At 45.6% G+C, this 15376-nt stretch overlaps 1 pseudogene; it reads right to left on the minus strand.

Annotated features, from left to right (window-relative positions):
* Positions 1-14716: 14716 nt before the first annotated feature.
* On the minus strand, positions 14717-14861 carry LOC137765516 (U2 spliceosomal RNA; annotated as a pseudogene).
* Positions 14862-15376: the final 515 nt, after the last annotated feature.

Genomic DNA, 15376 nt, shown 5'->3' on the forward strand with positions numbered 1-15376 from the left:
GGCAGGCTGGGCTCTGCGGAGCACACGGGGGCTCCGGCTACTGACCGTGGATGTGCTGTCTCTCCTTTGCTCAGTGACCTTTTCCAGTTGTATTTCTTTGTAAACAACAGCATGCCAGAATAACATCAGGCGCCTTTGCTGACATCAGCTCCCTTCAGCTGCACCCCTGAACACAAGGAAAATGTGAAAGAAACACAATAACAGTGAAAAACTGTAGCATAGCTCTGAGGGCTGGATGCAACAATAAGGACATGGAGACTCTTAGCGGTGTAATCAGGGGGATGACCCAAAACTTACATACCAAACTCTGTGTGTATGAGAAGCCATGCTCTTTCCCAGTGCTCATGGGACATTTACAAAAATATTTCATTCATTACGCAACAGGCAAGAAAAAAATTTCCAGTAAATTCCTCCTAATAGAAATTGTACAGGTCAGTGCTTTGACCCGGTGCAGTGAAAATGGAGACTAAAACCAAAAGTAAAAAGCAAAAACCTCCATCTATGTGAAATTTAAACAAACATAAAAACACTGCAATCATTTCCTAAATAACTTCTGAATCAAAGACAAATTTGAAACTACAATTGCTGAATACTAAGAAAACGGTAATGTGAAAACCTTATATATCAAGACCTAGGAGATCTGTCAAAGTCATAATGAAGCAAATTCATGACCCTAAATGCTTTCAATGTTAGGCAGAAAGGAGAAATAAATAAAGTAAGCTTTCAATTCAAGTTAAAAAGAGAAGAATAGAGTAAACTTAAGGAAATCGGACAAAGGAATTAGTAGTTAAGAACAGAAATGAATGAATTAGAAACCCCAAGCCATAAATAAATAGTAGAACTGGTTCTTTGGAAAACCCCCAACAAAAGAGATAAATCACTAGCTGGTCCTGCTGGCCCTGGTGTGTTTCGCCAGGATACACATGATGGATGGCATTGCAGGCAGGACGGCTTCCTGAAGGCAGACCCAGGGTTAATGGGCAAGTCCACACCCTTCCCAGAAACTCCATTCCTCAAACACTCAGGAAACTCTCTTGGAATGCAAGTGAGTAGAGTGTGATCGATTCAGGGATAAACTTGAATTTGGTCTAATTAATTTAAAAAAGTCTGCAAAACTTCAGAAATTGAACTATAATGAGAGAAAAAAACCTTTTATTGTACATTTAACCTCATGCCCGCAAAGAGAGCATTGCCTCTTTGTGGTGGGGAGGAAGCAGGAACCTAAAGCACAGGGGCTGGAAAGGAGGGTCAGCACCTCAGATGTGGAGGGGATTGAAATGGGGTCAGGAAATTGCTAAATATAACTCAATAGATAGATGATTTCCCAAATAAGTATAAATGACCAAAACTTACTCCAAAAGAGAGAGAAAGCCTGCATATAGAAATAACCATGGAAAAAGTAGAAAAGTGATCCATAAAATGGTAGATAAACAACTAGTTACATGTTGTAGAAGACGGCGGAGCAGAAAATTCCAGGAACTGGTCCCTCCACCAAAGCAGTTACTGAACTGGCATAAACCGTCAGAATCAACTATTTTGGAACTCTGGAATTTAGTCAGATCCTTGCAGCATCCAGGGGAGTGCTGGATGAAGAGAGGGTTTGGTAAATTTTGGTGTTTCTGTAGCAGCTACCATCCTCCATTCTTCAGCCTTGAGCCAAGCAGTTATGGGACAGATGGCCTGTCTTCCTGGTGGGTTTGCTGGTGCCAGAGTGGGCAATAAAGCTTCCCCTCCAAATATAAGATTGTGTGTTTTTTTCTGCCTTGATGGGTAAATGAGGGGCCAACATAGGTGCTGGCCATTGTTTCAACCCCTCTGGCTGAAACACCTTCCTGAACAGCGTCTGTTGAAAGAATTTAAAGAGACAGAGGGTCTTTCTCTTCCTTGTCTTTTTTTTTTTTTTTTTTTTTTTTTTTAATTGGATCCAGGCATTCAAAGAAATCACTGTCAGGTCACTCTCTGACCACAGAGACAACAGAACAGAGACTTCAGTGACTACATAAAACAAGGAATATAGATTTTGCATAAAATAGTTTAGAAAAGTCACCAAACAAATAGATGACTGCAGCCCTCAACAACAAAAACAGCAATCCATGGGGAGGGGGGAGAATCTGATCTCCAGAGTTATTATATTACAGTATTCAAAATGTCCAATTCTCAACAGGAAAACAAGAAATTGATAGAAACCATCCCCATGAAAGCCCAGGCATTAAACTTACTAGGCAAAGACTTTAACTGTCTTATATATGTTAAAAGAACTGAAGAAAACCATGGACAAAGAACTAAAGGAATCAGAATGGTGTATGAACAAGTAGGGAGTATCAATAAAAAGATAGAAATTATAGAAAGTAACCAAATAGAAATTCTGAAGCTGAAAAGTACAATAGACAAAAAAAAAGTTCACTAGAGAGGTTCCACAGAAGATTTGAGCAGGTGGAAGAAAGTATCAGCGAACTTGAAGGTAGGGCAATTGAAATTAGGACAGAAAGAAAAAGGAATGAAGAAAAATGAACAGAGCCTAAGGAACCAATGAGATATCATAAAATAGACCAATATACATATTATGGGAGTCCCAGAAGGAGGAGTGGGGAGAGAGAGAGAGGTGGAGAGGGAGAGGGAAGGGAAGGGAAAGGAAGGGATGGGAAAGGAAGGGAAGAGGAGAGAAGAGGAGAGGAAAGGCAGAAAAAAATATCTGAAGAAATAATGGCTGGAAACTCCTAAAGTTTGAGGAAAGACATGAATGTACACATTCATGAATGTACAATAACAAGAAATTTAAGGAAATCCATGCAGGAGAAACTCAAAGAGAACCACACTGAGACACATAATCAAACCATCAAAAGTTAAAGACAAAGAAAAGCAGCAAGAGAGACGCAACTTGTCAGGTATAAAGAGTAGTCCATAAGATTAATAGCCAGCTTCTTCTCAGGAACCATGGTGAACAGAAGGCAGTGGAATGATATATTTAAAATGCTGAGAGAGGGACTTCCCTGGTGGTGCAGTGGATAAGTCTCTGTGCTCCCAGTGCAGGGGGCACAGGTTCGATCCCTGGTCAGGGAACTAGATCCCACATGCATGCCACAACTAAGAGTTTTCATGTCACAACTAAGGAGCCCACGTGCTGCAACTAAGGAGTCTACGTGCCGCAACTAAGACCTGGCACAACTAACTAACTAAATAAATATTTTTAAAAAATGCTGAGAGAGAAAAAAACCCTGCTATCCAAGAATTCTGTATCTGGTAAATTATTCTTCAAAAATGAAGGAGAAGTTAAGACATTCTTTTTTTTCAATTGAAGTATAGTTGATGTACAATGTTATATTAGTTTCAGGTGTACAACACAGTGATTTGATATTTTTATAGATGATACTACATTTAAAGTTACTATAAAATATTGGCTATGTTCCCTGTGCTGTACTTTATGTCCTTGTATCTTGTTTATTTTATACATTGTAGTGTGTACCTCTTAATCCCCTTCCCATATGTTTCCCTGGCACCACCCCTTCCCTACTGGTAACCACCAGTTTGTTCTCTGTATCTGTGAATCTCTTTCTGTTTTGTCATATTCATTTGTTTCATTTTTCAAATTCCACACATAAGTGAAAACATACAGTATTTGCCTTTCTCTGTCTGATTTACCTCACTAAGCATAATACCCTTTAGGTCCACCCATGTTTGTGAAAATGGCAAAATTTGTTCTTTTATAGGGCTGAGTAATATTCCATTGTGTGTGTATGTGTATACACTCCACATCTTCTTTATCCATTTATCTGTTGATGGACACTTAGGTTGTTTCCATATCTTGGCTACTGTAAATAATGCTGTTTTGAACATTGGAGTGCATGTACTTTTTGAATTAGTGTTTTCATTTTCTTCAGATATATACCCAGGAGTGGAATTGCTGGATGATAAAGTAGTTCTACTTTTAGTTTTTAAAAGAACCTCTATACAGTTTTCCATAGTGGCTGCACCAATTTACATTCCTACCAACAGTGTACAAGGGTGTCTTTTTCTCCACATCCAATACTTATTATTTTTTGTCTTTTTGGTGACAGCCATTCTGACAGATGTGAGGTGATACCCCATTGTGGTTTTGATTTGAATTTCCCTGCTGATTAGTGATGTTGAGCATCTTTTCATGAGCCTGCTAGCCATCTGCATGTCTTCTTTGGAAAAATATCTATTCAGGTCTTCTGCCCACTTTTTAACTGGATTATTTTTTTGATACAGAGTTATTTGAGCTGTTTTATATATATATATATATATATATATATATATATATATATATATATATATATAATTTTAAAAAACATTTATTTATTTATTTATTTTGACTGCATCAGGTCTTAGTTGCCACATGCAGGATTTTTCATTGCGGTGCACAGGCTCTTCATTGCGATGTGTGGGCTTCTCTCTAGTTCTGGTGCATGGGTTCAGTAGTTGCAGCACGTGGGCTTAGTTGCCCCATAGCATGTGGGATCTTAGTTCCCCCACTAGGGATTGAACCTGCATCTCCTGCATTGGAAGGCAGATTCTTAACCACTGGACCACTAGGGAAGTCCTTGTTTATATATTTTGGATATTAGCACCTTATCAGATATATCATTTGCAAATATCTTCTCCCATTCTGTAGCTTGTCTTTTTATTTTGTTGATGGTTTCCTTTGCTGTGCAAAATTTTTAAGTTTAATTAGGTCCCATTTGTTTATTCTTGATTTTTTCCCTTGGCTGAGGAGACAGATCCAACAAATCATTGCTAGGACTGATGTCAAAGAGTGTACTGCCTATGTTTTCTTCTAGGAGTTTTATGGTGTTCGGTCTTACATTTAGGTCTTTAATCCATTTTGAGTTTATTTTTGTATATAGTGTGAGAAAATATTCTAATTTCATTCTTTTACATGTAGCTGTCCATTTTTTCCAGCACCACTTACTGAAAGACTATCTTTTCCCACTGCATATTTTCACCTCCTTTGTTGTAGATTAATTGACCATATATACGTGGGTTTATTTCTGGGCTCTTTATTCTGTTCCATTGATCTATGTGTTTGTTTTTGTGCCAATACCACATTGTTTTGATTACTGTAGCCTTGTGACATTTGTTTTTTGTTTTTTTTTTGGCCACACCATGTGGCTTGTGGGATCTTAGCTCCCTGACCAGGGATTGAACCCTGGCCCTTGGCAGTGAAAGTGTAGAGTCTTAACCACTGGACCATCAGGGAATTCTTGTGACATTCTTAGATAAAGAAAATGTAAGAGAGTTTGTTGCTAGTAGACCTATCCTACAAGAAATGCTAAAAGAGCACTTCAGGTTGAAATGAAAGGACACTAGATGGTAACTCAAAGCTGTATGAACAAATAAAGATCTCCAGGAAAGTTAACTATATAGGTAAATGTAAAATTACCATTATTGCATTTCTGGTTTGTAACTCCTCTTTTTGTTTCCTATATGCTTTAAAAGACAACTGCTTAAAACAATAATTACAAATCTATGTTAATGAGCATACAATGTATAAAGATGTAAGTTATGACAATAATAACACAAAAGGGAGATGAAGTAGGATTGGATCAGAGTTAATGTATGCTATTGAAACTAAGCTGGTATGAACTGAAATTAGATTGTTATAAATTTAGGATGTCAATTGTAATCTCCATGCTAAGCACTAAGAAAATAAATTTAAAAATATGCAGAAAAGTAAATGAAGAGAGAATCACAAAGGTACACTAGAAAAAAATCAGTCAAACACAAAAGAAGGTATTATTGGAGAAACTAAGAAAAATATAACATACGACATAGAAAAAAACAACGAAATAGCAGAAGTAAGTTGTTAACTCTTGGTAGTCACTTTAAATGTAAATGGATTAAACCAATCAATTAAAAGAGATTGGCAGGACAGATTTAAAAAAATAATCCAACTTTATGCTGCTTACAATAAACTTGCTTTAGACCCAAAGACACAAATAGGATGACAGTGAAAGGAAGGAAAGAGAGAGCTGGAGTGGCTATACTAATATCAGAAAAAAATAGATTTTAAGTAAAAAATTACTACAGTGAGACAAAGAAGAACATGTTTATAAAAATTTCTACTCATCAAGAAGATAGAAAAATTATAAATGTATACACATTAAACAACAGAACCTCAAAATATATAAAGCAAATATTGACAAAATAGAAGAAAGAAATAGACAGCTCTCCAATAATAATAATATGAAACTTCAATACCCTGTTTTCAATGACAGATAAAACATCTAGGACAAAAGAGCAATATAAAAGTAGAGGACTTGAACAGTATTATAAACCAACCAGACCTCACACATACAAAGAACACCCAACAACAAAAGAATACACATTCTTCTCAAGTGCCCTTGAAACTTTCTCCAGGATAAACCATATTTAGGCCATAAAACAATTCTAAATAAATTTTAAAAGATTGAAATCATAAAAATGTCTTCTCCAACCACAATGGAATGAAGCTAGAAGTCAATAATGAAGGGAAACTGGAAAATAAGGAAATTCATTGAAATTAAACAACAGACTCTTAAACAACCAATGTGTCAAAGAAGATATAACTAGAGAAATTATAGAATACTTTGAGATGAATGAAAACAAAAGCATAACATACCAAAACTTATAGGATGCAGTGAAAGCAGTGCTCAGAGAGAAATTTATAGCTATAAATGCATACATTAAAAAAGAATTCTCAAATCACCAACCTAACTTTATTCCTCAAGAAACTAACAAAATAAAAGCAAACTAAACCCAAAACTAGCAGAAGAAAGGGGATAATAATAATCAGAATAGAGATAAGGGAAGAGAGAATAGAAAAACAATAGGGAAAATCAATAAAACCAAAGGTCATTTCTTTGAAAAGATCAAAAAAAATTGGTAGACCTTTAGTTAGACTAAGAAAAAAGGAGAGGAGACATAAGTAAATAAAATCAGAAATTAAAGTGGGGACATTATACCAACCTTACAGAAACTAAAGGATTATAAGAGAATACCGTGAATAATTGTATGCCAAAAAACAAAAACAAAAAACAACAACCCAAACAACATAATCTAGATGAAATGGACTCATTCCTTGGAAACACACAAATTGCCAAAACTGACTCAAGCTGAAATAGAAAAATCTCAGCAGACTTATAATGAGCAAAGAGACAGAATTGGTCATCAAAAACTTCTCCGTACTCATACTTCCTGATTTTAGAGCTTACTAAAAAGCTGCAGTAATCAAAACAATCCAGAGATTCCACCGTGTCTAGACACAAAGTGAGAGAAGTGGGGAGAGACCTTGTGTCTCATCCGTCTGGCACCGCTGTTACGGGAATACCGGCCCTAACCCTCTGCTGGCCCATTGGCTGGCGACTCCCCTTCTGGGGAGCCCACTTTGCTGGTGCTTCCTGCCCAGGGGTAGCTCTTCTGGGCTCACTGTCCTGTGCTCAGCCACTGCTTCCCAAAGTCCCACTCCTGGGATGGGATTCTTTAGCTTCTGGGATGAGGGGCAGGTTGGATCCCAAACAGTGTTCCCCTGGCACTCACCAATGGCGTTGACACCGGGTCTCAGTAGAGGTGGGCCTCTCCTTAGGGTAATGTAGTTCAGAGGCGAAGCAGGTCACTCTCACTTCACATCTCAGGAAGCAGAGGTGGGTGTCTGTTCCAGCCTTTTCCCTGGGTTCCTGTGCAGATGGCCTGAAAACCAATTCCAAAGTGTCCTGAAAGTGTCAGCTCTGCCTCCGTGCCCCACTGCTCCACACTGCAACAAATGATGCTACTTTGAAGGATGGAAAACCCAGCTTCTATAGACGAAAATAAGCACAGAAACAGAGCACCATGCATACGTATTCCTGCCCATCTATACATGTAGGAAAACACTGAAATACCAACAGTGAAGTTGGATTTTGGACACTTTTTATCTTTGTGATCTCCTGCATTTTCTAAGTTTTCAGAATTGAGACCTATCCTTTCGGTAAAGGAAAGATATGTTACAAAAATGTCGGGGGACAGTCTTTTCCTCTTACAGCACTCAGCACAGGACCTGCTGATGCATTTTAGATTAAATCCATGAAACACTGAAGGATGACTCCCAGGTTTGGGACCCCAAACAAGGTGAGACCCCACCAAAGGAGATCAAAACCGTGGAGGAATCCTGCCCCTTCCAGCCTTCCCCCACCAGCTGCCATCCCTCTGAATGGCCTTGGGGTGTGAGGGCTGGGCGGGAAGGAGGAGTGGCCCCAGCTCTGCAGGGGGCAGCCTGTGAGAGGCTGGTGGGGTCAGACGGTCCTCAGGGCCCGAGCGGCGGCCAGTGGGCCAGAGTGGGCCCTTCCCCATGGCCTCTCCTCTCCTACCAGCCTCCCTCTCACCTGCCCGGGCCTCAGGGCGCTCTCTTCCTGAGCACACTTGACCTTTGCCTTTGCTGCTTCCTCTGCCGGGAGCCCCGTCCCCACGAAGCCGTGGGTCAGGCTTCCCCGGCCTCAGGCTCTGCTCACCCCAGTCTTCTCTGAGAAACCACTCAAGGCAGCTCCATCTGAAGGAGAAACCTCCCCAGGGAAGGTATCACGTGTCTGCTGACCTCGCTCCCCGTCTGTGGGTCTCGGGAGGACAGAGACCTTACCTGCCCTGTCGCCTGCTGAATCCTCCTGGGGGCTCAGCAGTGCTGCCTGGGGAGAGGCCTGAGGCTGGGCCCCCAGCCCCGCCTCATCTGTCCCAGCTTTGATGTGGCTTTAAGAATACCTGTGTCACCCCTACTTCCAGGACCCAGCGTGGACCCCCATCAGGGCCTCCCAGGCCTCCCGTGGACTGGCCTCTGTCCCCTCGACTCCAAGGCTGATGCTCTGGCCACACCCAGAATCCCTAGGACCTCAGCCCCCCTGGCCTGGAGAGTCCGCCTTCCCCTGCTGCCTCGACATCAAGTCCAGGCCTCAATGTCTCCCGCGCTGGGCGGCCGTTCCGCCGGCTCAGCCAGCTTGCCCGTCTCTGGATGCTCATCCACACAGAGGCTTCCGTACGCTGGGCTGCTGGCCTCTCTGACTGTCCAGAGGGATCCCTGAGCGCACAGGTACCTACCCCGGGGCAGCCCGGCTCAGAGGAGCCGCGGAGTGAGGGCCTTCGCTCCGTGAAGTCGCTCCGGGGGCATGACTGCTCCTCCCTTTTCCCTTCCCCTCCTCCTTCTCTGGTTTGTCTGTTTGCCTCTCCCGTTTGCACAGAGCCAATCTAGCTCATGAAAAACAAGCTGTCATCTTAGTGTTTTTTATACCTCGTTCCCCGAACAGCTGCTGTGTTTCCAGATGTTCATTATTGCTGTATTAGCAGAGATGGTTAATGATACTCGGGCTGACAGAATACAAATTGATTTTCAAAAGTTATGCTGATTGCTTAGACACGTTTCTTGTGCCAGCTAAGCAAAATGGAAACACACACACACACACACACACACACACACACACACACACACACACACACAAACCCAAAACAAAACCCATGCCATGTGGCACACATGGTCTTTGATCTAAGGGGCTGGGGCCACATGTGAACCAAATGTCAAAGACATTACACTGACTGGAGAAGGTGTGGATAGGGACGGGTTTCCAGGGAAGCATTAACCGGGCTAAACCCAAAGGGACACGATACCCAGAAGCAGTGCGGCCCTGAGATGCTTTGTTGTTCCTGGCTTCTGCTGTGGGCAGAGAGAGCCTTGTGGGGTGCAGAAGGAGTGTGGATTCCAGAGTAGGACAGGCCTGGTCTGAATCCCAGCATTGCCATTTATTTGGGGTGTGTGAATTTGGGAAAGTCGTTAACCACTGAACATCCTTACCTACAGAATTCAGACAACAGTACGGGTGCGCAACTCCCAGGTGGTTATGGGCATCAAACAAGACAGAGGATGCCAAACTGGGATGGCCCCTTACCAGCTTGGGAGAGATAGGGAGATATGGGTACATGGCAGGAAGTTCTGGAGTCTTCACCAGCCTTCATTAGTAGGAAAGGCAGAAACTCCTCGATCTGTCCCAGATCTCTGGAGGTGGTCCTGCTTTCAGACACCCAGGGAGAGATAGAGCTGGGGAACCAATCAAGCCAGAGGTACTGTGGTTTCTGCTGCTGCCACGTGGTGTCACTGTTGTGCACAAGCCTCGCATAGCTTGGTGGATGCTGGTCCACGGCTACAGTGCGGGCCTTGCTCCGGGACCCACTCAGGCTGCACCGCATACACGCCTGGGCTGCAGGGTTGTGATGCTATTCTTTTCTCTTCAAGAGGGCCCCAGGGTTCTTCACTGGAGATTATACAACAGAGAAAACTAAAGGTCCTCTTATAGCTTTTTCTGGGGCAAGCGTTCTTCACTGATGTCATAATTGGAGAGGGACCACTCCTGTGGTTTCCAAGAAAACAAAACTGGACTGCCAGGTGACTTGTCTCTACTCTTAGATGCAGAAGCAGCTGTTTTGGCTTTAAAATTCCGTCTCACTGGCACCTTGTCCCATGTGTAGATCACCAAGCTCAAGTGATTGGTTTGTGCTGACCTGTCGGCTGATAATCACCCTTTCCTCTCCACCCACGTGGGTGGGCAGGTCATAGGCTGCATCAGAGGTCCTGGAAACGTGTCTTGTCATCCAGGATAATTGTCTACTGACTTCCCTGCAGCCCTTACTCCTGGGAGTCTGTGGGGACAGCAGATGGAGGAGACCAGATCTGGACGAGATGGCGGTTTCTCGTCCGCCTGGCGCCTGCCCTATCAGGCCGAGACGTAAGGGAGTTTCCGTAAGGCTGCGCTTTGGACCACTAAGCAGAGAAGCATCTTGCGGGAACAGGCTTTAAAACGGCTCTGTTGTGAAGAGGAGTCTGGGCTCTTGTTCAGGCCTCACAAGCATACCCGCTGCTCTGGGCTGCTTGCTGGGCAAGAACAGACATCCCAGAGTTTTCTTTGCCCTGTATCCTGCCACATTTATGGGCCCACTACTCCATTCATTCATTCATTCGTTGCTGAAAGCCCATCGTATGTCCAGCCGTGTGATTGGTGCTATTGGAGAAGGAGCCCACAGCACACTTGCGGTGACGCGTTTGGAGGAGGCTGGGGTCCTAGGGGGAGCGCAGGACCTGAAGTGTTGGATGGGAGGAAGGCGAGAGATGTGACTGCAGGAGGCCTGGGAGCGGGCCAGTGATTGCTGTGTTGGGCATGAAGGCCAGCAGTGTGGCCGGCTGGTTTGGAGCAAACAGCTTTCTTGGAGGAGGAGGGAGAGGGGGCGGGGGGAGGGAGACACCTTCTTCCCGGGTCTCTGCCCATCTTTTGTCTGGCTAACCTTCCAGTCTCAGGTTCCGTGACACCTCCTTAGGCAAGTCCCCCCTGCCTGCCAGACCCAGACTAGGTTAGACCCCCTGGTTTTAAGGTCTTTTAGCCCCATGAGCTTTCAACCACAATTCATATTAAATAATGGTTTGTGTGATTCTCTGTTTGTCATCTGCGATCTGGCAGAAGGGCACCTCCACAGGGTCTTGCCCACCTATCATGCTTACTGAGTATTTGCACCTGCCTCTGGGTGGAGAACTGGAGTTCTGCCTCTGTCCATCCGGGGAGGTGCTGGCGAGGGATCTGAATTCCCCCTCCCAGGGTTGTCACCTGGTGAACCAGTAAGGTTGTTTCCCTTCTGGTCTCAGTTTTCTCTGAGAAAATGAAACAAACTATTGAAGCAAACTATCTCTGAGTTTCCTTCCAGCTCCGACCATCTGTGCATCACAGCGGAGCGACGTCTGGGGGAGATTGCAGAGCCCCCTCAGTCTTGGCTTGACTGCCTCTTGCTCTGTTCTCTCCCTTCTGCCTGTTTCCCACCTTCAGTCCCACCAGGACCTGGGACTGTACCGGCGGCGCCACGGCTGGAAAGCACCTGTGGCATCATGGGAAGATCTGTCACCTCGAGATACTCGTGATGATTTTTCCATTGAGCTGACCTCGAGATGTCAGATTGTTCCTGATTTGTGTGGCTGGCTCTGGGCGGCTGAGTTCCTCATTCTGGGGGCAACGTTTATCTGTGGAGGGCTGTGGCTGCGAGGACCAGTGGAGGGGCGGTTGCACTGCCCACAGACATGCTGCCCTGCCTCCAGGCTGTGAAGGGAGATCAATGATGTACTGCCAGAAGGCGGAAAGAGATGTCTTTCTTGATCATGCTCAATACACATGACAGGTTATTGGGTTTCCTGAGAACAGAGTTGGCGATTTCCATTGACATATATGTTAGAGGGATCCCAGACCAGATTTTGCAAATTGTTTTATGTGTCTATGTGGAATGCTCAGCCTCATTGCTGATGACAGGACTATTCTTTTCCTGTCGCTGTTGTCATGACAAAGGGCTGCACTGCGGAGATGCCCAAAGGGGAGAAGGGGTGTATCCTCACCATCATCCCGGCCCCACCCAGTCAGGAGACATCAACTCCCTTGAGTGTTTGCCCCCAGGAAGAAGAGCCTTGGGGATTCCAGCCTGGGGTCTTACCTCTGCGTCTGCAGGATCCTAGACTAGCCTGAGGAGAAGCCTGTCTGGCCCTGGGCAGAGGCTGGCTGAGAGTTTAGAAGTGTCTGGTGCCAGCTTGGGTGCAGAGTAGACCTTTGGATGAGTTAATTCCATGTTGCCTGGATGCCGGTCGGGGAGGGACCATCACACCCCATCTCACGAAGCTCCCAGACCTCACCAGGTGGAGAGGACACCGGGAAGGGGCAGGGGCCCAGCAGGAAGGGTGATGTACGTGGAACAAGTCTTGCTCGCTCCCTGGCCCAGCCCCCCTTTTCCTTCCTGTTCCTCAAGGGCCCGAGCCCAAGCTGAGCTCTGAATGAGCTCTCACGGCACACCCCTGTCCCCAAGACGTCCCCTCTGCCGGGGAAGGAAGGGCACCGGTTGCATGGGGGAAGGGCAAGCACATCTGCAGGCCTGTTTTGGGTGGGCAGAGGCCCCACGTTATCAGAGTGTGCTGGGCCTCTAAATCCAAAAAAGGCAAGGGTGGGGTCATGCGGGTACCGGCAGCCTTTCACGTGCTGCAGTCTTCACTCTGAGTTCAGGAGGCATCTCTGAAGCATGAGGGCTAACTCCTTTGGGAGGTCTGGACAAGGGGCCGGTACACTGCCCCAGGCCAGGGAAACTCCAGATGCCCTTGCTCCAGGGGCCGCCACCAGGGCCCTGGCCTTGTCGATCCTCTCTGACCCTCTCTCCTTGGGGCTGGACCCACTCCACCCCACCCCAGGTGACCTGGGACGCTAAGGGATCCCACCCAACCCTTCTCCTGGCCTCACCCCAGGGAGTCCTCAACTCATCCCTGGAGGCTGCTGGCCCCTTGGCACGCAGAGGGCCTGGTGGCTTCCCAGCTAGGCCTGGCAGAGCCGAGGGCAGGGGCTCTGGGGTCTGTCTGTGCGTGTCTCGTATCCCCGGCCCGCACTGAGCCTCCCCACAGCACCCAGAGTCCTGGTCAGCTCCGGGCCCTGTCCCCACCTGTGCTGCTTCTGTCCTTTGTCTGTCTCTCCACTCGGGTGTCTGATGGCAACTCAGCCCCTAGCAGGGTGCCAGGCACTTAGTAGGCACCATTTAAAAAACACATCAGTAAGTGCATCAAAAGAGCAAGGATTCCACCCAGCCACTTGGGAGGGGGATGGGAGGAGGGAAGTGGGGTGTGACTGGCAAAGCCAGGCAGCCCTAGGACGTCCATGGAAACGGCTGTCATTCTGCAGTGCCGACTTGGCTGACTCTCTAGACAGGACCCCCGCCCGCAGCCCCCAGCCCTGCTGGGTTGATTCTCTGCTCTCAGGGATGTGGTGGAGGCCCTGATCTTGCGGCCGAGGTTCCCAGCCCAGCCCCCTCACTGGGGTCCTCCATGTGCTCTGGGCTGGTGATCGGGACATCAGGGGTCCCCCACTTCTCTGCATTAGAGCCCAGGCAATTCCATCCTCCACGCTGGGCTACCTGGGTTACCACCCCCCGCTTCCCGTCCAGGGAGAAGGGAGGAGTTCTGGTATCGCTTGCCTCCATCCACCAAAGGCCTTGTCAAACGGGGGGTGGGTGGGAGCATGGGGGGCATTGGCACTGGGCACCCCAGCCTTAGCATGCTTGCCCCTTCCTCCCATCTGGGTGTTTCTGCTGTGCCTCTTTCTGAATGCCCCCAATGTGTTCCAGTACGAGTGGCCACAAGCATGGACTTTGGTTTGGTTGCAATTCTGAATCCTTCACTCAGTAGTTATTGATCTGAGGCAAGTGAGTTAACCTCCCTAAACTTTCATTCTTTTTTAATCTGCAAAATGGGCGTACAAATGGTATTGGACTTTTAGGGTGTCTTGAGGGTTAAGTGAGGTTAGGGTCTCAGCTCAGGCTGGTGAATGTCAGCTGCTGTCCCCACAATACTCCCTGCTGTGGCCCCTTTTCTCTTGGGGAACCTGGAATGAGGGAAAGGACTGAGTGGCCATTGAATGGGGTTCTGGGAGAGGCTGAAACCTCCTTTACTTTGCTGTGTCCCAGAGCCCCATTTCTGCCATCAAATAATTAAAAGAGTGGTTTTCAAACTGTTTCTGAAACTATTTTTCAAATCGTGCCCTAAGCTTCCATGAAGATCCTGTGGGGAATACCTTGGGGGCAAGAGGGTGTAGGGTGGGCTCTTCTACCCTTCCCCTTAACAGGGGCTACTTTGCTTCTGTAAATGCTATCAGATATTGGGTTCCACAGAAGATTTCTTTAAAATACATGACACACTGTTAAAAAAGTGTGAACATGAACATTTGTATAATAAAATTTGGTAAAACGTTTGGACACCAGTGTATTAAAAAGACTTCATCATTATCACCGTTTTAAACTGATAGGAACAGATACTACACTTGATCTTAGCCAAAAAGCAGAGAAGTGATCATCAACATTTAAAAAATAAAATTATATAGAAGGCTTCCACAGGCCAGGCAGTCTTCTAAATTCTGGGGACATAAAAGGGCATGAAAACATGGTCCCTGCCATCAAGGAGAGTAACTAGCAAACTTTCATAAAAATTGCTTTCACTCACATCTGTGTGTTTATCAAAGCCCATGGGGGTTGCAGATGAGGAAATGGGGGCTGAGCTTCCAGAAAGTGTCAACACCATTAACCAGCAGGACTCAACTCTGCCCTACCCCACCCCCCTTCTTCCCACCTGAAGTCTTACAACCACTCCTACAGGTTATAATGTCAGTGGACTTGAGAAAAGCAAGAAAATACATCAAAATAGTAATACTGGTTGTTGTTGTTTTTTTAATTTTTATTTATTTATTTATTTATTTATTTATTTATTTATTTATTTATTTATTTATTTTTGGCTGTGTTGGGTCTTCGTTTCTGTGCAAGGGCTTTCTCTCGTTGCGGCAAGCGGGGGCCACTCTTCATCGCGGTGCGC

Source organism: Eschrichtius robustus, chromosome 5, assembly GCF_028021215.1.
Source record: "Eschrichtius robustus isolate mEscRob2 chromosome 5, mEscRob2.pri, whole genome shotgun sequence".
In the NCBI taxonomy this organism is placed as follows: domain Eukaryota; kingdom Metazoa; phylum Chordata; class Mammalia; order Artiodactyla; family Eschrichtiidae; genus Eschrichtius; species Eschrichtius robustus.